This window comes from Muscardinus avellanarius, assembly GCF_963383645.1.
Source record: "Muscardinus avellanarius genome assembly, chromosome: 14".
NCBI classification, from domain to species: domain Eukaryota; kingdom Metazoa; phylum Chordata; class Mammalia; order Rodentia; family Gliridae; genus Muscardinus; species Muscardinus avellanarius.
Genome location: NC_137800.1, coordinates 25,324,201 through 25,345,615, shown reverse-complemented (window position 1 = coordinate 25,345,615; position 21,415 = coordinate 25,324,201).

The window sequence follows — 21,415 nt, the reverse complement described above, 5'->3', positions numbered from 1 at the left end:
TTCTATGTTTACACATTTCTTTATAATATAATACCTCTATAAAGCAGTTCATCTTAACTCCTTTCTTTTCTGAGTTGCTCAGGTTGGAAGACATACTTTCTAAACTCTTCTCAAGTGATGATAAAATGGACTAGTGGATAAATGTTTCTGTGTACAGATTTTCAAAACTCCTATTGATCCATTGCACTTTCATGTTAAAGAAAGAATTGAAACATCAGCTGTAAAACAACATAACTTTAGCTGCTGGGCTGAGGAGGCCAGCCAGCCAGCCGCTGGGGAGTTTTGATAACAAAAAGATTTCCAAACCTTGCCTCTGTGGATAAGACACACACTGGGGCATTGGTGTGAAGGTGGCAACCAGCATGGGGTTGATGGAATTCAGGTCCTACGGGTACCTCCAGCTAAAATACAACTTAGTTATTCTCCTAGAAGCACTGTCATCAGCCCCAGGGGCTGTGGTTCTACACCAACCCAGTGATCAGAGCGAAGACATTTTCTTGTCCCTGAAGACACAGATGAGAGAGGAGAACTGAAAATATGTAGATCTAACAGCCACATCCCGATACATATATTTCTAATTCTGTGATGGGAATAAATTACTCTCTGAGGCTACCAAAGACCAATACTTTGGCTTTGACATCTGAGGCTCTGCCGTGAGGTCCCATAAGCCTCCACTCAATCAGAAGAGATCAAAATGTCTGCATAGAGGGTCTGCATAATTTCAATTTTAACCCATCCTGGTAAAAAGGATATTACTTTTTGGAGAAAGAACAGGAATGTACAAGGATGATTTCTGAGGACTTTCTTCTTACAGAATGCCTGCAGTCACAGAAGGGTGGGATGAGAAAAGAAGATGTGGGAAGGGGGTAGCTGGCTTCTGCTACCAGTGACTCTATTGCACAGGACTTCACAGCCTTTTGCAGGCCACGCACAAGGTTGAGCTGGAAGCAGCTCTGGCCATGTAAGTAATGTTGGGGAACAGGCTTTTTAGGAGGGGTGGAGGATGCAGTGGCTTACCCAGGTAAATAATTCCTCTCCCCTAACAATATTGACCATGTGACAATTGTTGCTTTCTTCTTTGAAGGTTTTCGTTGACATTGTTGTTTTTGTTTTTACAATTGTTGACCTTCCAGAACTCAGAGTTTTTCTCATTTGTATGCACTATGAGACACAGGCAATCCCCATTGGTGTGTGTGTGTGTGTGTGTGTGTGTGTGTGTGTGTGTGTATAAAATGCTTTATGACAAATGTGTACATGAAGTTGCAGAGTAGTCTCATTTTACATTGGTGTTCAGTCTTTTAATATCATCAGTAAATGTAAAACAGGTGCAGAAAAGAAGCTAAGGCAATTATAGCAGAGATGACACATAGGCAGTTGCTATAATGACTTAACAATTAAGGGTTAGCTGGGAATCTTGTTAAACTCAGAAGACTGCTCAGTAACACCACTGTGTAGACCTGCAGCAATGAAGCTGACTTGCCTTGCCCTGGTTACTAAGACTCAAAAATGTCCTCTGATTTACTTTCCTCATTTCTGGGCTTGTTCATTTTTACCAAATAACAGGATTATGTGATTCTCTTAGGTTTTGACTTGCCCTCCTCTTAAAAGGTTTACTTTTTTGTATTTTCCATTAAATGTCCCTTACACCCCAGCCAGTGTACACTCTAAAGGAAATGACACCTTTTGCAAACTATGTTGACGTCGTATATATCTTTATTTCGTAAAAATGTTCATATTCTATCTACTGTAATTCTTTATATTATCAGGACTAAAATACTCTTTGGGGAGCCGGGCGTGGTGGCACACCTTATAATCCCCGCGCTTAGGATGCTGAGACAGGAGGATTGCACAGGTTCGAAGCCAGCCTCAGATACTTAGTGAGGCTCTCAGCAACTTAGTGAGACCCTGTTTCCAAATAAAATATAAAATGGGTCTGGGAGTATAGCCCAGAGGTAGAAAGCCTCTGGGTTCCACCCCTAGTACCACCAAAAAAAAAAAAAAAAAAATTACTCTTTGGAGGAAAATTAACAAAATTGTCTAAAAAATCAGCAGAAATTCCTTTTTAGAAGGGTTCAAAGTGCCAACCTCGTTTTTTTAAAACCCAGAGCAGTTTATAGACAGGTAGAAGTTAAGTTTGATTTCTTCTAAATGCTAAAATTTCAATTAGTTTCACTTCTTTTATTCTTTTCCGTTTTAAAAAAATGGCCTGGATAAGATTTCAGTTCCACGTGTACAACTCCTGCCTTGCTTCAAGGCTGTAATTAAGTCTTTTGTTTGTTCTGACTGCAATTTGCTACTGGCATTGGATAAGAGCTAAGCAATTGCTTCTCCAGGTTCTTCCCACAATAAAACTGGAGGTAACCATAGAATGATTACTAGCTTTTCTAATGGGAATTATAATACACATGACAAAACAAATTCACTTTAATATAAAATGGGATGTAGAACTGTATTTCATCAGCCACCTGTCAAGCTAACCCACTTATATATTCTAAAATAATTTTAACCTTTATATTAATGTTTCTTTTCATTTTCATTCTCCAAAAAAAAAAAAGCCATCAAAGATTGAATGACAGCCTCTTTCTTGGTTTTATGTATGCTTTCACTTTTTAGAAGCAATTAATATATTATGTTAAAAGTATTGCTTCATTTCTTCCACTCTGGTTTTTAAGGTCAAGTTACACTCAATTCAGCATGTTTTAGAATTTAGTGCTGAGAAAAACACCCTTCTTTCTGGCTACTCATAATGCAAGCTAAATAAAGATGACTCATAATAAAGTCATCTTTATTATGAAGGAGTGAATTGGCACTGGAAAAAAATAAAACTGACCTTAATCTTTGGCCTACCACTAGATGAAGCGTATAGTAAATGAAGAAATATTTAGCAATATGAAAAGCAACAAAAATATTTAATTTGGGGAAAAATCTTACTTCCCTCTGCAGTTAGGCCACTGAGACTTTAAAGATTTTAACCTTAAAGGTTTAAAGATAATAAAATGGGTGAGGACATGGAAGGCAAGCCAGCTTTGAGACGTCTTGGTCTGTGCTTCATTAACAACACGAAGAAGGGGCTACAGCCTTTATCTTCTAAAGAAAGTGGCCTCCGTTCAGTGTTTCTACGATCCCACAGATTTCATGGCTCTCTTCCTACTGTTGGAGGCCCTCTGCAGTCTAGACTTTCCTTTAATTATCTGAACCAGTCCACCCACTGACACCTCTACTTCAGTTACACCTCCCAGGAACCCTATCTTATTGCTGGTGCTTGCTTATGTGCCCTTTTTCCGCATAATGCTGTCTATAATTCTGCTTTCCACTATGTTTTTCCACTCTCCAGAGTTCAGCTCTGGTCTTATATCCTCCATTAAGTCTCCTCCTGATGCCTTTATTACATCAGCCTCCCTCTTTTTCTGAATTCTGAAACTTAGGTATAGACAATTTTATCTTTTTATTTTATGTATACATGGCTTTATATTACATACTCCTTTTGGGCCCTATCTCATATATCTATATCTATTACTGAAAGAGTTTTTTTGTTTCTTTGACTGAATTGAAGGGTCAAAAATGGTCAGTGGGCTCTTTTTTATTCCTTGGTCTACTAGCCCAGTTCTGGTGGTTCAAATTAGAGATTAAATGAAATGAATCAGAGTACAATCAGGATAAAAGAACTCAAACCAATTCAGTCACAGAAGGGACGTAACATAGAGAACTAGTTACAAAGGGGTTGGGAAAGCTAAAAGGGCAAACAGCAAAGAGTGAAGCCAAGGATTAGCAAAGGCAAAACGCTGCCAGCACCTCTAGGGGTGGAGAGGCAAAAAGAAGAAATGGTTTTTTACCAGAGTTCAGGAGCGAGGGCTGTTCAGTGGGAGTGAAACCCACCAAGGGCAAAGCTTCCCCAGAGAAGCTGGACCATGGAGGAGACACAACCACTCTCAGAAACCGACAAGAACAGGATAAAATGAGATGCATACCCTGGCTTCTCCTCACCTCTCACAGTCTGAATTACTGCCAATAACCTTCACTGGCCAAACTAACCAGTAGCCAATTGGCAAAGAAGACTGGGCAGTATGTTTGCAGAAACCAACACTCTGTGATACAGATAAAAGGTGGATAAACTCAGCAAAGAGATCTAAGAACAAAAGGCAAATAATTAACACATAGGCTGGTACCGAACAAATCCAAAGCTATCCTAAGTGATCCAAAATAACTCACAAGCAACCTGTTTTAATATCTTTATTAGGATGACTCTTTCCAAATCACCACAACTTGGCAAACTAGACTTCTTAAATAATAATATGTAGTTCTTTTTTTTATTATAATTTACAAATGCCAAGTATTTCTATCTTGGGCATGTTTCAAAAGGATTGCAACTCTTCTGGTATCTGTCACTTGAAAATATATAATTTCCAGAATAAATCTATTAACTTAATCTAATTCCCTAAATTCTAGCCATTTACCCACTTATAAGCACTCAATGAATTTTCTAACATATCTAAAATCTAATCTTGTTGTTTAATTATTAGCTGTGACTTTTTAAATGTAAAAGTAATAGGAATCCAACAAAAACTAGGTTAAGTAAAGTGGGAAATGTAGTGGCTTAATCTAACTGGGAAATCTAAATATAATAGCTTAAATACCATTAGTTAAATACTCTCCCTCCCCCCTCCTTTCTCTTTGCTCTGCCTGCCCCTGTTTAATTTAATACTCGGATAGGCTGGCTTCATATATGATATGTGTAGAATTCCAGGCAGAACTCTGATTGGTGGGCTTGGATCACATGAATGCCCAGAGACACATTCACTAAGGCCAGGTCTAGAGAGAAGTTTGATTGCCTAGGCCTAAGTAAGAAAAGTACAACTTGGGTTGGGCTTTTGGGGTATTACTTTTTCTATCCAAATCAAATAGAGACCAGTTTCTTTAATCTGGCACTTTTAGTAAAAAAAAAAAAAAACATAACCTACTGCTACTTGGCTAAACATAGGAAATATTTTTCACTCTAAATGAACTGCCTGGCTCTGCTTGTATTCTTCAATTCATTGTCTTGCTAATTTTTGTAGTCTAGCACAGTCCTCTCCCAGCTCAGCTTGTGAAACTTTCAAACTCCTGTGTAAACTCTAAAGACTAGCTCTGGTACCAACTTCTCTTTTGCTTCAGAGAATCTTCCTTAAAGCTCCCTCCTATCTCTCCACAATACCCTCATCCCATCTCCCTTCACTTTTTTTTTTTGTGTGTGTGTGTGTGTGTGTGTGGTACGAGGGTTCCCGGAAGCCCTTCTACCTCCGGGCTACACTCCCAGACCCATTTTTATATTTTTATTTGGAAACAGAGTCTCTTAAGCCAGGGAGGCTTCGAACCTGTGTGATCTTCCTGGTCCGCCTCCCAAGCGCGGGGATTACAAGCGTGCGCCACCAAGTCCGGCTCCCTTCACATTTTTTTTTTTTATCACATTTTTCTTTGTCGTACCTTGGCTCACTAGCCATTTCACTCATAGTGCCTACATCTTACATTGTTAACAGTTATGTTAAGATGTTATCATTCCTAGGATTATAAATTCCTTGAGAAAATGATTGCTTATGTGATACTATCCTTGGCACCACCACTTAGATGTGCCTTAGGGCAAGTTACAAGTTTTCTTGATTTTGTTTTTCCAACTGTTTAGAAAAGTTATTTCCTTGATGAGAATCTCACTTGTATTTGGAGAACAAAATAAAGGGAATGTATCTTATAAAGCTACTACAAAGGACCATACAATTCTTTTTTTTTTTTTTTTTTGGTGGTGCTGGGATTTTCCTGGAAACCCTTCTTGCTCCGGGATATACTCTCAGATATATATATATATATATATATATATATATATATATATATATATAATATATGTGTGTGTATATATGTATATATATACACATATACACACACACACACACATACACACACACACACACACATATATATATATATATATATATATATATATATATATAGTATATTTTTTTTTAACAGGGTCTCTTAAGCCAGTGCGGCTGGCTTCGAACCTGCAGGATCCTCCTGTCTCCGCCTCCCAAGCACCGGGATTACAAGCAGGACCATACAATTCTTGTTTGAATCCTCACAAGCTTCACTGTACCTTGCTATAGTCAATATATACTTGGAAATAGATGGGGAAATGAATCAGAGTCTTTGTTCTGGAGGGGAATTACTTGTGGAATTGACTGGAGAAACAACTAGTATTTTGTGCTTTTATTTAGATATTAGGTTGACTCCCATTGCTACAGAAAAAAATGGAGTCACGAGAATGTAAAAGAGTACAGTCACTTTGTAAAATGATATGGAAGGTCCTGAAGCAGTTAAGCAGTTTCCATATGACTCATAAATTCCACTTAAATGTATCTACCAAGTGTGAACCTATGTCATTACAAAAACCTGGTATGTGAATTTTTATAGCAGCTTTTAGCCAGAAGGTGGAAATAGCCCAAATGCCCAGCAACTGATCAGTGGATACACAAACTATATTACAATATGATATTCAATATTATTCTGACATAAAATAATAAAGAAGAAATACATGCTACACCATAGATAAGTTTTGAGAACATTGTGCTAAGTGAAAAAAGACAGTTGCAAAAGATCTCATATCACCTCATTTATATGAAATGGGTGGCCTGAATAGATAAATACATAGAGATGAAAAAGATTAGTGTTTGCTTAGAGGTAGGGGAAGAGGGAGATGGATATAGAAATTTACTTTTGTGGTGATGAAACTGTTCTACAACCTATCACGGTAATAGTTACAACCTATCACGGTGATAGTTTCAAACAATTGTGAATGTACTAATTGTACATTTTAGATTGCACATGAATTATATTTCAATAAAATTGCTTTTAAAGACCCAATCAATCAGATCAGTCAACAACAACGAGAGAGAGAGAGAATAGAAAGAAAAGAAAAAGGAGCTCACAACCTACCAATATCTCACATTTCTTGACTCAAAACAGGCAACATAACAAGATAATCAAAGACTAGAATGTTAAGCCCAGGGATTGCATCATACATGTCACTGGTATTAGTCCTTTGATTGCCCTCAATTCATTCATATTCCCCTGGCAGAAATTGTGTTCTGCACTCTCTGCTTCTGCATTCTTATCTGAAGCTGAACTAGTGACTCACAGATCCATAGAGTTCTATTACCTTGCCAATACTAATTTTCAGTTTTTAACTTAACTGTGTCAGGTTGTCAAAACAGGAATTTTTATTATGAGGAATTGTGCTCATGGTAGGAGAGAGGGGAGAAAATCCTGGCTTTCCAACCATAGGGAACACTTGAATGGCATCGATTTCTGCAAATGCACTGAAGTTGAGGCCAGTTATATAAAACGAAGTTCATGTACACCGTGACTTTTTGCTTTGGTCAGGGGCACCCTGTTTTATTTTCTCTTTCACATACAGGCTAAAATCACCAATGGATTGCTGAAAAGTTTTCATTTCTTTGTATAACACAGAGATTGTTCTATAACTCGGCTTTACCCTTCTGATCTATTTTCTCTTTTAAGTTTAAAAGGAATTTGTGAGCCTCTCAAGCCTTTCCTGGTGGTGAAAGTTATAAACTACATTAGACAATCAGGAAGTTTGGCTTTGCTATATCTCTTGCAAAATTCCCTTCTATGTCTCTGGCACTCTGGGTTTCTTGGCTCCACAACAGCCTCTGAATCTTAACACATCCACTAACCTGACTCCTCTCTTCTCTTGGTGCTGGAAAGAGTAGTATAGATGTCTTAATTTTTCCCCTTGTTTTCTTGACTTGTTAGCCTCTTCAATAGGAAAACATTGGATGACATGGACTATATAATATTTATCAAAAAACAGTGATAGCAATAACAGAAAAAAAATAATGTGAATATCTATTGAACAGCTACTATACAGCATTCAGTATATTGGTTGCTTTACAGAATCTCAACAATCCTTTGAACATATATAATTACATGACCAATAATATTATGTGAATATGAATTATTATTGTGCCTAGTTCATAGGTAAGTGAACCAAGTCTTATAGGGATGAAGTAACTTATTCCAGGTGATATGGTTACTAAGTGCTGAAGCAAGGATTTTAACCTAGGTAGTCTCACTAATGTTTTAAACCACTGCCAAGACTCAAGTTCTAAGTATTTTGAGCTTTCTTTGTAGACCTAAAAGAAATGATCACACAATGTATGCTTTCCTAATGGGAGTATCCATGTATTGACACCTTCTGGTGGTCCTCCAGACTTTCTCTACATTTCTCCTTTTTATTATGGGTATCAGAAGGATAACCTGGGATTATACCAAAGATCGCCTTACTCTTTGGCCCAAGCATAAAATTAATAGGAAACTGGAGGGAGGGGATTGGGGTTTAGCTTCCTTCTGCACATCCCTGCCTGCTGTCTGTGTCCTGCCACCATGGGTGTCAAGCTCCTACCACATGGCCCTCCCCATGTAGCCCTCTTTGTTTCTGGGTTGGAGTAACCACTCCCTCCCTTCACCACTTAGACCTAGTAGTGGTAACAGCTGCTGTACCAGCCCAGCTGTTAATCCTAACAGCCAATCCCTGTGGTTTCTCTATACTCTCCCTAGACCTTTAGAAGTAAGCCCTCTATTCAACTCTCCTTGAATTTTCCTGCTGTGAGTATGCCATTTATTTTATGCTGGGATCTTAATTGATATGGTCCCTTTGGGTGTTCTCCTTTGGCCTGGTTCTACCTGTTCGCACTTGTGCTTGACCTGGCTCCCAGAAAAAAATCATGACTCTTCCACAGGAAGGCAGTTTTCATGTCTTTGGTTCTTTCCTGAATCTCACAACCTCAAGGAGGTTGACTCTTTCCAGTCAGGCAGAGGGAGGGACAATGAGAACCACAGGGTCCTCTAGTGCTGTTGTCTTTCCACGTGGGAGGGTTGAGGGGTCCGCTGGTGCCTTATTAACTAATTATAGTTCTCCAAGACATACAGTAATAATTTCCTCAGAGACAACATGAACTAACTTAAAGAAAAAATATTTCTCTTATTCACAGGGCTCTGGCCTACACTTGCAGAAACAGTGGGTCTTTAGTATTGTGACTAGAAATCATTGGATTCAGATTCCTTTGTGTTCTGCCTGGGAGCCTGGCACCATAAACAAAAGGCCATCATAATTTTAGTGACTCCCTGGAGAATGGTACCAACTGTGAGTAAATTACTTAGATTCAGAATCTGGGCATGTTCATCCTCCATCACAAGCAAATCTGTGTGAGCAGTCTTGCTTCTCTGAAATTGTCTTTTTACTTCACCTCCTCCTTCCACTCCCACATCTTGAACATAGGAGTAAATATGGAGTCTGAGGAAGGAACTCCAGAAAAGTAGCTAATTTAGTATCCACAATGTTATGGAGTCTTCTTGCAAGAAATGACAGGTTTCCGGTCAGAAAGGGATTGTCAAGGTGGAGAAAACAATGTATGCAAAAGCCCAGAGGCAGGAGAAGGCAGGAGCAGTTTGGGGAACTAAACATGAACTGCACGATCCCCTGGGTTTGTCTGGCACATATATCCTCAGTTGGCTGGCAAGGATGCTAGGTCAGCATGGTGTCACCAATGGCTATGTTGGCTGTGGATAGCTGGCATCTGTTCTGGTTGATGAATGTCCTCATACAGGCTGACCACCCTTCCTAGTTTTCCAGGACTTTATGTTTTAATGCTAAAGGCCCACATCCCAGAAACATCCCTAAGTTTCAGACAAACTAAGACAATTGATCACGCTGTGCAGTCATAGAAGTTGATATTTTGGAATTCCCCCCTGTATTCATATATAAAAGCATGTACATATAATGCGGACATATACACGTGTGTGCTCTTAGTCTTGACTTTACAGGGTTGTGTCTTTAATAGTCCTCTTGCTCTTTCAGTTTCGAGTAGGATCTCAAACTCGATACATTCTTGTGCAAATGTCTACGATAACCTCCTCTCACCTTGACAGTCTAAAGGGGTTTTCTATCCATGTAGTCTCTGAGGCATCTTAAACTTTCCTTCACAACAATCAGATAAATCCCCCTCAAGGATCTTTGAAGAACTCTCTTCAGACTTTTGTGTGCTTAGAGGAAATTCCTTTTTAGCCTCAGAAGGTGGCTGGCTGTGTGAAAGGAAGTGTGGCGATGACTGGAATGTTTGAAGGCTTATTCCAGAAATTGTGGCTTCATTTTAGTTTTAATTTTAGTCCCCGAATTACGAGTTCAATATAGACCAATTTGCAAGAATAGCAGATATGCCAGCTGATATCTGTGGCAGGCAGAAGCGTTCTTCCTCTCTGCTGCTCTCTGAGCCAAACAGCTGTGCTTCCACTCTGCTCCCCAGGCATCTGCTGGAGCGCTTCCCTGCTTGGTTGCCACACCTGGAAGCCCAGAACTTCACTAGGTGGACCAAAGCAGGTAGTGCACGTCACAGAAAAATCTGTCCCTGCTCCTTCCTTCACACACCTGAAACTTACAGGCTTTTGTTAATAACTTGCCAAAATGTGAATGTCTACATTGAATTAGAGGTCTGGGATATTACTTCTTAGTGGTAAAGCTATATAGAAGGTCTCTGACTTGTGATGATCCCACTTAGGGGTTTCTGACTTTGCCATAGCATGTAAATGATATGTATCCAGCATACGTTGTATTTTGAATTTTGGATTGTAATCTTTTCCTGGGCTGGCGTTATGTGATAGAATATCCTCTTCCTGCTAGCCACATAATCACAAGGGCAAATGACTGATAGTCTACAATGCACTGTTGCTAAGCTATGGTGTTCTGTAGGTTAGGTTTATGAAACACATGTGTGTGTGTGTGTGTGTGTGTGTGTGTGTGTGTGTGTGTGTTACTGGGAATTGAGCCCAGGAGCAGTCTACCTCTGAGCTACACCCCCGGCTCTGTTTTTTATTTTTTATTTTGAAACAAGGTCTTAATAAGTTGCTATAGGCCTTGCTAAGTTGCTAAGGCTAGCCTTGAACCTGTGATCCTCTTGCCACAGTCTCCCAAGACTGGGATTACAGGAATGCACCATCACATATGGCTTATTAAGTGCATTTTTGATAGGATAGTTTCAAATTGTGGTAGGTTTTCTAGGACACAGGCTCATTGTCATTCAAGGAGCATCTGTATTCCACATTTGGAATGTTATTTTTACTTTGTTATAGGTCAAAGCACTCATTTATTATAGTTCTATAAAGTCTGCTAATAATTTCCAAACTTGCAGACCATCATCATCATTATTTTTATTTTTCCTAAAAAATGAGCTTTAAAAATAGATGAGCAACTGCCCAGCCCAAGTTCATGTCCCAAGAAATGACTTTCATCCTCCACTCTTGTCCCTAAACTCACATTTTCTATGCCCTAGCCTTTGTCAGTCCACACTAATAGAAAGTTTCCTCTTCTCTGGCCTGTGATGCCCATTAGGTATTAAGTAGTTAATTTATCAAATATTCACTGAAACTTTCTAGGTGCCAGACCCTGGTGAGAGGATCCTCACCTTTGCTGTGTACTGCTGGCCACTCCAGATCACCTTGGAAAGAATATTTTGGGCAAAGTACAAGTCACTCCAAATTACATATTAGTTCCAACTCCATTTTTTATTAGTTTTGAGGAAGAAACTTAGACAATACTTAGGATCATGAAACAATTAGCTACTTCCTTCCCACAGAAGTGCATATTCTTAGTTAGAAAGCGATTTGGCGATCCCGTGGTCATACACTCTGAGTCTATCTCTTTCTCTCATTCCCACTGTGATCATGTGTTCTCTGCCTTTTTCCTTTGCTCTTGGAAGGCAGGGCTGGGTCATATTAATCACAGGATTCCCAATATTTAGTGAGTATCAGGTGTGCAAGAGATTCTCAAAAGTTGATGGATACATGACTGTATGAGGAACAGTTCTGGAGGAGTAAGCTCAAGGTCCCAAAGACGCTAGCGGCAGTTACAATGTGATTTGTGTGAATCTCGGGCATTCGGAACTAAGACTATATGAGCCCAGGAAGGAGAGGCCTAAGATCATCCCAACCAAGGTACAAGATGGGAAGTATGAGTCAGGTAGACAGGCAGGTCTGGGTAGACCAGCCAAGTTACCATGAATTATTGCCTCTTTATCATGAAACCCCATGACAAACCTAGCACTCATGGGTGGAGTTGAATAAAATGAAAACCAAAGAAATGCCTTGTCTAATCTGAGAAAGAAGTAGGAGGAATTCCAAAGGAAAGCAATACTTTACTTCTTTTTTTTTTTTTTTACCTTAAGAGAAAGTCAGGGAGAACAACCTTGCTAATAACTTTGCTAAGTTGATGAAAACTTTAATAATTTGTTGCTTTTCTTCTAGAAAAAAATATATGTTAAATATAATGAACTGTAATAAACTATTATATGTATTGAATTCTTAACAAAGATTGTCCTGGGGAATGAAATCATGAGGCATCTTTGCTTAGTATTTTTTATTCCTATTAATTCTTCTTGAACTATTAAAAACAGTAAAAGTACCAGAAAACTATAGATTTCTCTTTCCCTTTTGTCTGAGAACTTTTAAGAATAATTAAAATTTTATAAACATTATATTTACACAAACACTGGAGCATTTACCATAAGAAGAAATTTAGTACTGTGTGTGCAGAGGTTTGTGAAAAGTTTTTGTGTCTACAAGAGGTAAAAACGTGCTGTGAGGATGTAAGGGAAGGAGTGGGGAGTGGGGCTTATTAATGCCTCTAAGCAAAAGGTAACATTGGAACAATGCTGGAGGCAGGAGGAGAATTCCCTTAAGAAGAACGTGTGGAAGATTTCTCCTTCCAGGTTGTAAGACAGCTTGAGCACCACGAAAATGAGACAGCGCACAGTTCTTTTGGGACAGGCTAATAGATTTGTGTGAACGCAGCACATTCTCCTGGGTGAGGAAAAGGAGTATTCCATGTAGAAAGTGTTGGCTGTCATGCCAAACAGCCTGGCTGTTCTGTAGGAATTAGAAAGAAGTGGGAAGCTATGGGACGAGAGAAGCAAATCAGTTTTACTTGTGGGGTTGAACATCACACACACAAAACTACATATCGTTTTATAACCATTTTCTCCACTTGTTAACCTTTTTTGGAACATCTTTCCATACTGATAAACATGGATATAGAGTATTTTTAATTAGGACATGGTATTCTATGACATGGAAGTATAATTTATTGAACTAAATCTTTTTGATAAGTACTTAAATTAGTTCAAAAATTTAGATTTTCTAAGCAGCAGTACAAGAATAATGTTAAGTATGCATTTGTCTTCTTACCTAGTTATTTCCTTTGAACCACTTTTTAGAAATGTGCTTGTTAGTTCCTTTCTAAGACTTCTAGTTTTTCTCTTATGCTTTGGAAACTCCTTGGCGGCTCCAAAAATTTATCAGTGGTCACGTATATAAGAATCTACTGTTGCCAGGCATGGTGGCGCAGCTTTTAATCCCTGCACTTGGGAGGCGGAGACAGGAGGATCGTGCAAGTTAGAAGCCAGCCTTGCTGGCTTAAGAGACTCTGTTTCCAAATAAAATATAAAATCGGTCTGGGAGTATAGCCCGGAGGTAGAAGGGTTCCATCTCCAGTACCACCAAAAAAAAAAAAAAAAGAAAAAAATCTAATGTTGAATATTTTCATTTTTGTATATGTAAATCTTTAACCCATTGTGTCAGTCACTGTTCTGTTACTGTAACAAATGCCTGACATAACCAACTTATAAAAGGGTTGTCTTGACTTACAGTTTTGAAGGTTCTAATCCGTGTTTGACTGACCCTCTTGCTTTGGGGCATGTGGTAAGCCAGCATGCTATGGCAGAAGGGTATAGACAGTCACCTCTTCCCCAAAGAGGGGAAGGGCCTGGGGCCCCACAATTCCCTTTAAGGTTGTGTATGCCCCCAGTTTCCCAAAGACCTCTCACTAGGCCCCGCCTGTTAAAGGCTCCACAGCCTCCTAATAGCACCCTTCTGGGGGACAAGCCATCCAGATCCAAGCTCTAGCACCCATCTTTATTGTAGAATAAAACATGCAATGGAGAATTTAACTGAATTTAAAAAGTTTTCTTGCTGACTAGTAAAGGGTCTGCTCTTTCCCTACTGTTACTGAACACTTCCTTTATATGTCAGTATTTAATTTTTGGATATACTATTTATTTTATTAATTTATTCTAAGTACAGTACCACTGCATCAATTTTTGTAGCTTTACAATAAACTTAATACACAATAGGAAATTCTCCCCTTATTCTAGCCAGTTTCAGGTAGTTTCTTATATGTGCTTTAGAAATTTCTCTCTGTAATTCTCCATTTTGAGTAAATGTCTTCACACCAAGGACATTAATTTAGTGGTAATCTTAGAATCAATGTGATGGGGGTGTTCGTCCTTATAGAAGGTGAGGGCAGAACAAAGTGTTCACATGCCAGGTGTGGTGGCGCACGTTTGTAATCCCCGTGCTTGGGAGGCTGAGACAGGAGGATCACACAGGTTCGAAGCCAGCCTCAGCTACTTAGTGAAGCTCTCAGCAACTTAGTGAGACCCTGTTTCCAAATAAAAATATAAAAGGTCTGGGAGTATAGCCTGGAGGTAGAAAACCCCTGGGTTTCACCCCCAGTACCACCAAAAAAAAAAAAAAAATAAAAGTGTTCACATGCAAAAGTGGCAAAAGTGGATGATCAAAAAAAATCTGGAAAGTTTAAAAAAATTGAACTTTTAACATATTAACTTTGGAGGAAAGAGTAAACCCAGATGGTTATAGAAACTGAAGACCCAAATTATATATATATATGTGTGTGTGTGTGTGTGTGTGTGTGTGTGTGTGTGTGTTATGTGTACATAAGGTATATGTCTTTATTTTATTTATTTATTTATTTATTTATTTATTTGCAGTATTGGGGATGGAACCCAGAGACATTCTACCTCTGAGATACACCCCCAGACTTATATTTTATTCTTTATTTTAAAACATTGTATTCACATTTTTACATTATGCTTCTTAAAAAATTTATATTATTTTAAAGGCATTTTCTCTAAAGGTATTATTATTCTTTGTAAACTTTATTTTTGTGTTTGCATAATATTTTATCCATCTTATTATGTCATGGTGCTTTGTAAAGTCACATAATAATACTTTACTGCCGGTGTGTCATGGACATCAACTACAGAGGAATAATTGAAAAGCATTAGGTGTCAAAGAAAAGATGTTTCTCTCTGAGCCTAAAAACACAGTGCTTGATCTAAATTGCTTGACTTAATGGTTCTCAGATTTATCTGGCTTTTTGTAGGTTCATGCTTGAGGATTAATGTGCTTCAGTAGCTCTTGCTAATTCATAGTCCACCCTAGTTATTTACTTTTGGTAACAACTTGAGTAACCAGCACACTCCCAGGACAGTTTGATTCTCATTCTTCTACTTCAGAAATCGTGCCCTTTCATTAAATCCTTAGGAGTGGCCTTACAAATATGACTCACGAGGAACTTTCATCTTTATATAAATATATGTTTAACACATTTAACCTAATGACTCTCGATGAGAGCATTATATACAAATGCGTTTCCCTCACGCCCTAAAATCTTATTTTTCATAATTTGCTTTTAAAGTTGAGAGAGATATTAAAGATAAACATTGCTGCAGCTCAGACAGCCTGAGTGACCTGCAAGATTTAGGACGAGAACACAGATCTCTGGCTCCGAGTTTAATGATGACTTTTCTCAACTCCCTTTTGTGATAATGAATCATCCTTGCATGCCTTGTATAAATACCGCTTTGGCACAGAGTGATGGACTCTATATGACAATATTTTTTATTTATGATTTTTAAATCTATATTTACAAGTGATGTCATATAGGTCTACTTTTTATTTATGCTACATTTTCAGCTCTGGAATAAAAATTATTTGCCAAATTTTAAATATTTTATCTGCTTGGGATTGGATTAGGTTTCATTCTAATTTCTAGTCCTATTCGTATGTGTGTGTGTGTGTGTGTGTGTGTGTGTGTGTGTGTGTGTGTATTTATGTATGTGTGTCTTTTTCCTTATCAAGTCTATTTATTTTATTGGTCTTTTGAAAGTATTAGCTTTTATTTATACTAGGGAAAGAGAGCTAATATAAATTAGCACAACTAATGTCAAATAGTTAATGTCCTTAGTTTTTGTCAAATTACTCTGCTTTTTCCTAAAAAGATATATCAAATTCTCATATTATAACTGTAAACTTTTCCATTTCTTATTGTTTTTCTATGAGCTTCCGCTTATGGCTAGTTAAGTACAGCATTGGAGATAATTCTCAAAACAACTTTCCCCTGAACACCAGAACAAAGATGGCAAAAGACTCCTTCCTTTCTTCCTCCCTTCCTCCCTCCTTTCCTCTTTCTTTCTTTTCTTTCTGCTAGGGATTGAACCCAGGGACGTTTTTACCTCTGAACTACACCCTCAGCTCTATTTTAGTTTTTATTTTGAAACAGGGTTTCACTAAGTTACTTTTGGGGTGGGGGAGATGTTTTATATAATGCTGAGGATGGTCAAGGGGCTTCTATGGGGGAAACTTCTTATGCATATTCATATAGGAGAGACTCCTCACTGCCTATAAATGTAGGCACATTCCAGAGGTTGCTGAGTTCAAGGTCATACTCACATATTCAAAACATGGCAGACAAGAAATGCTTCTATATGGAGAACTGAGCATTATAATGAGCCAGATTCACTCTAGGTACTAAGAAGGATGAATCAAAGTGACAGCAATTTTGGCTGGTTCTGAAATGGCCTCAAACACAGGATTGCTGTGTGTAGAGATGCATGAAAATTTGCTACTGTTTATATACTTTTTGTGGTTTATATCTTTTATAAATACAAAATATATGCCTCTTTTAAGGAAAAAACAGTAAATTCTTTTTTCTTTGAATTCTGTTTTCTATAATATTAATACTGCAAACCCATTTTATTTTCATCAAAAATTGTCTGTTACATTTTTTATATCACTTTGCTTAGTGTAATTTTGTTTGCTTTAGGGTCTGCTCAGTTTGGGACTGCACACATGTTTCTGGCTTATACTGCAATTTTACTTTTTCAATTACAGTAAGAGAAATACTACAGCCTGCCTTTTATTTCCTGTTTTATGCAAAGCACAATTAATATCTAGGTGCTATGTGTAATGGTATGGGGAAACTGTCCCTGGGGACCCCTGGAGGGGTTCCAGATACAATTTCCCTCAAAATACAAAAACAGAAAAAGATTTTTAAAAAGGGGGGGTTCTTATCCTGAGCTAAGGATAAACACACATTACCCCGGACTCTTGCTAAAGATTTAAAGAAGTTTATTAAAAAGATAGAAATAGCCGGGTGTGGTGGCATGCTTGTAATCCCCATGCTTGGGTGCTTGGGAGGCTGAGACAGGAGGATCGCACAGGTTTGAAGCCAGCCTCAGCTACTTGGTGAGGCTCTCAGCAACTTAATGAGACCCTGTTTCTAAGTAAAATATAAAATAGGTCTGGGAGTATAGCCCGGAGGTAGAAAGCCTCTGGGTTCCACCCCCAGTACCACCAAAAAAAAAAAAAAAAGATAGAAATATAGAAGACAGTTATAGCCCCTTGCCATTCAAGAGTGGCATGGGGAGGTGTTCGAACGAATTCACTGAGTTACAAAACACGGAACAGACTTTATACACGACACCCTCCATCTAGTTCACGTAATTCTGACGTAGGAAAAGCCCCTGTAAGGTACCTCCCCTTACCCTGTAAGGTACCACTCCTTACTTTCCCGCCAAGGTGTACTTTTTTCCCCCCCTAGGTGTCTCTTTTCAGGAAGTTCATGGTTAAAGGTCGACCCCTCCTCCCATCCTAGCTAGATTATCCAATTATTATGTAAACCTGTCTTTAGAAAGAGGATGAGGAAGTCCTAGTTCCCCTCTCCTATAGACTTGCCCTTTAGCTAGGTTAATTTACATTGGAATAGTTGCCTGCCTTTTTTTTTTTTTTTTTTTTTTTGGGCAGAAACCAAGTCCTTTCACCAATTTTTGAAATATAATAATCAGAGCTTTCTCAAACCTTCCTAGGTCCTTTCCAATACTGGTACACTATGGACTGAATTGTGATCTATCAAAATTCTTATGTTGAAATTTGGACACCCAATGTGATAGTCACTGGAGATGAATTCATTGAGAGGTCATTGGGTTAGCTGAGGTTGTAAGGATGGGGTCCTCATAATGAGGTTATCGCCACTTTAGGGGCAACCTCCTACTTATGTTGAAAATCTGCTGTCCTTTAAAAAAAGAATAACACACCTTCAAAGTTGATTTTATTGTTGTGATTGCTATTGTTTGTTTCAACAAAGGCTTTTCATGAAATCTTACAAAAAAGAAGCCCAAATCACTGTCACTTTGGCTCACCTATTTTAAGTGATCTAGAGTAAACTTTACTCATTATAATACTAAATTCTCCACTCAGAGGTATTCAGGGCCTCCTGCCACCTTTTTGAACTTGTGAGTATAACCTTGAACTGAGCATGCTCGGGAATGTACCTGCTTCTACATGTAATGACAAGTCTTTTCTATATGAATATGTTTAAGTTTCTCCAATAAAACCTTTTTAGCTTTGAGAATCATATCCAGAGTTCTCCTTACTTACTTCACTGCAAGTAATAAGCCTCTCCCTGCTCTTTTACCTCTAGTTGTGCTTAATTAATTTGCGTTCACTATGAGGCAAATCCATTGCATTTGGTTACAGGATCAGTGTCCTTATAAGAAGAGAGAAACTGGAGCTAGAATGATTCATCACTGGGAACTAGAACAGCAGACACCTTGATTTGAGGCTTCTAGTCTTTTGGAACTGTGTTATAGCAGCTAAAGCCGACTAATACACTGTGTATTAACCTCCTCATTGCAGCTGCCTACCTGGAGGTGGAAATCTTCTGGATTTATCTACCTGGAGGTGGAAAACTTGAGTGGTCCTGATTGCAGGGCGGCACAGACAACAGAGGATTACTCTCAGCTAGTATAAATAAGAAAACCTGATTTGTGTTTTACAAGCTTTGGGCTTTTTAAAAATTTTATCATTAGTGTTCCAAAATTCCTCCATGAATATTTTTTCAGTTTCTGCTTGAAATTCATGAAGTCTTCAATCTGGAGAAATTTTCAGGAACTCTCTAGTTTGAGTTCCTAGCTCACTAATTTTCTCCTCAGATAGTTTCATTCAGACCACAGATGGAGTTTTTATTTTGTCAATTACGTTTCAAAATGCTCACCAGTGCAATTGATACTTAAAATTCTGTGAATATAATGATAACATGTGCATACAGTACATAATCTGTAGGTATATAATGTTGTCTCTCTTGGTCCTAGGTGTTGTCATTCATTAAAAAACAAAAACAAGCCGGGTGTGGTGGTGCACGCTTGTAATCCCTGCGCTTGGGAGGCCGAGATAGGAGGATTGAGCAGATTTGAAGGCAGTTGTGCTGGCATGAGACCCTGTTTCCAAATAAAACGTATAAAATAGGTCTGGGGGTGTAGCCTGGAGGTGGAAGGGTTTCCAGGAATCCCAGTACCACCAAAACCAAACCAAACAAACAAACAAACAAACAAAAACCAAAACAAAACAAAAACAAGCCGGGGGCTGTAGCCCATGCTTGTAATCCCAGTACTTGGGAGGCTGAGACTGGAGGATGGAGCAGTTTGAAGCCAGCCTCAGCAATTTAGTGAGACCCTGTTTCCAAATAAAATATAAAATAGGTCTAGTAGTATAGTCCGGAGGTAGAAAGCCACTGGGTTCCATCCGCAGTACCACACACACACACACACACACACACACACACACACACACACACACACATCCCTGGGCACTGGAGGCATTCCTGTAATCCCTTTACTTGGGAGGCTGAAACTGGAGGATCGCAGGTTTGAGGCCAGCATGTGGTAATTTAGCAAGACCTTGTTTCAAAATAAAAATTAAACCTGGTTGGGGATGGGTTCAATCCCCAGTATCACAAAATAAAACAAACAACAAAACATGTGGCTATAAGATATAATTCTAAATTTGTCAGTGCTGTCATTTCGCTTCCTTCTTGGGATGTGACTAGTGGGGCGAGCTTCAGCAGAGCTGCTGACATTTAGGGGGATGAGGAAGGGACACAGGAATGAGGAGTGCGGTCAACCTAGTCATTGAGTGTCACTGCCCAATTAACAATGGCTCCTGGAGGCTCCCACAAACCTCCCACTGCCTCGATCCACTTTTCTTAAGGTAGTTCTTTCCCAGCTGGGCCACAGCGGCACACACCTCTACTAGCTCCTCAGGAGACTGACAAGAGGGTTGCGAGTTCAAGGCCAGACTTGGCAACTTAGAGAGATCTTGTTTCATAATAAAAAGTGCTGGGATGTGGTAAAGCATTCTTGGGTTCAGGTGTGTGTGTGTGTGTGTGTGTGTGTGTGTGTGTGTGTGTGTGTGGTGTGTGTGTGTTGGGAGAGGGGTGGATAGTCCTTTCGCTGAACTCCTCTGCCCTAGAAGACAGTTTTATTATTTTACACATAGTAGGATTTGTAGTTGTTCTTGTATAGTTGCTGCTTTTAGAATCGTATAATTCAATCTGATTTGCTTTCTATTTTTCAGAAATATCTCAATTTTTTTTTTTTATGAGAATGGTCTTTTGTGTTTCAGGGTAACTCTGGATTCATCCTTTTAAATCGGAGTCTTGAGCTTTAGCCTGCATTAGAATCACAATGTCTTGTTAAAGCATGGACTTTTGGTTGTTACCCCCCAGCGTTTCAATAGATGAGAGGAGGCTGGAGAAATTTACATTTCTATTTCCCCAAGTGATGCTGGTGATTTGGGCGTGGGGGACCACAAACTGAGAACCACTTTTTAAAAATATTACATATGGTATTTCTTAGTAGACTAGATTTCCATACTGATTCAATATCATAAATTAGGTTCTTGTTTAATACGTTTATTTTTTAAGATCCAAGATTTTGGTAATTTGCAGTCAAAGCTGTGAGAAAAACCAAACAAATGTTACTTTTAAGTTACAAAGACCTCCCTCCATGCTTCCTACCTAATTAAAGATATTCTAAATCTTTCTTTCACTCCTGAATCATCTTATACCCCATGTTGCCTTGTGGAGTTCAGAGTTTTAACATTGCTCAAATTTTGAGTGAAGGAAAAAAAACCTGGTGTGCATGACTAGGGAAGCCTAGTTTAATGCCCCTGCATATATAAATGCATTGCTGGGCATGGTGGTGCATGCTTGTAATCCCATTACTTGGGAGGCTGAGATAAGAGGATCACAGGTTCATGGCCAGCCTCAGCAACACAAGGATCTCTGCAATTTAGTGAGACCCTGTTTCAAAATAAACAAACAAATAGGACTGAGGGTGTGGCTTAGAGGTAGAATCTCTTTGGGTTCAATCCCCAGTAACCAAACAAACAAAAAAAATAAATA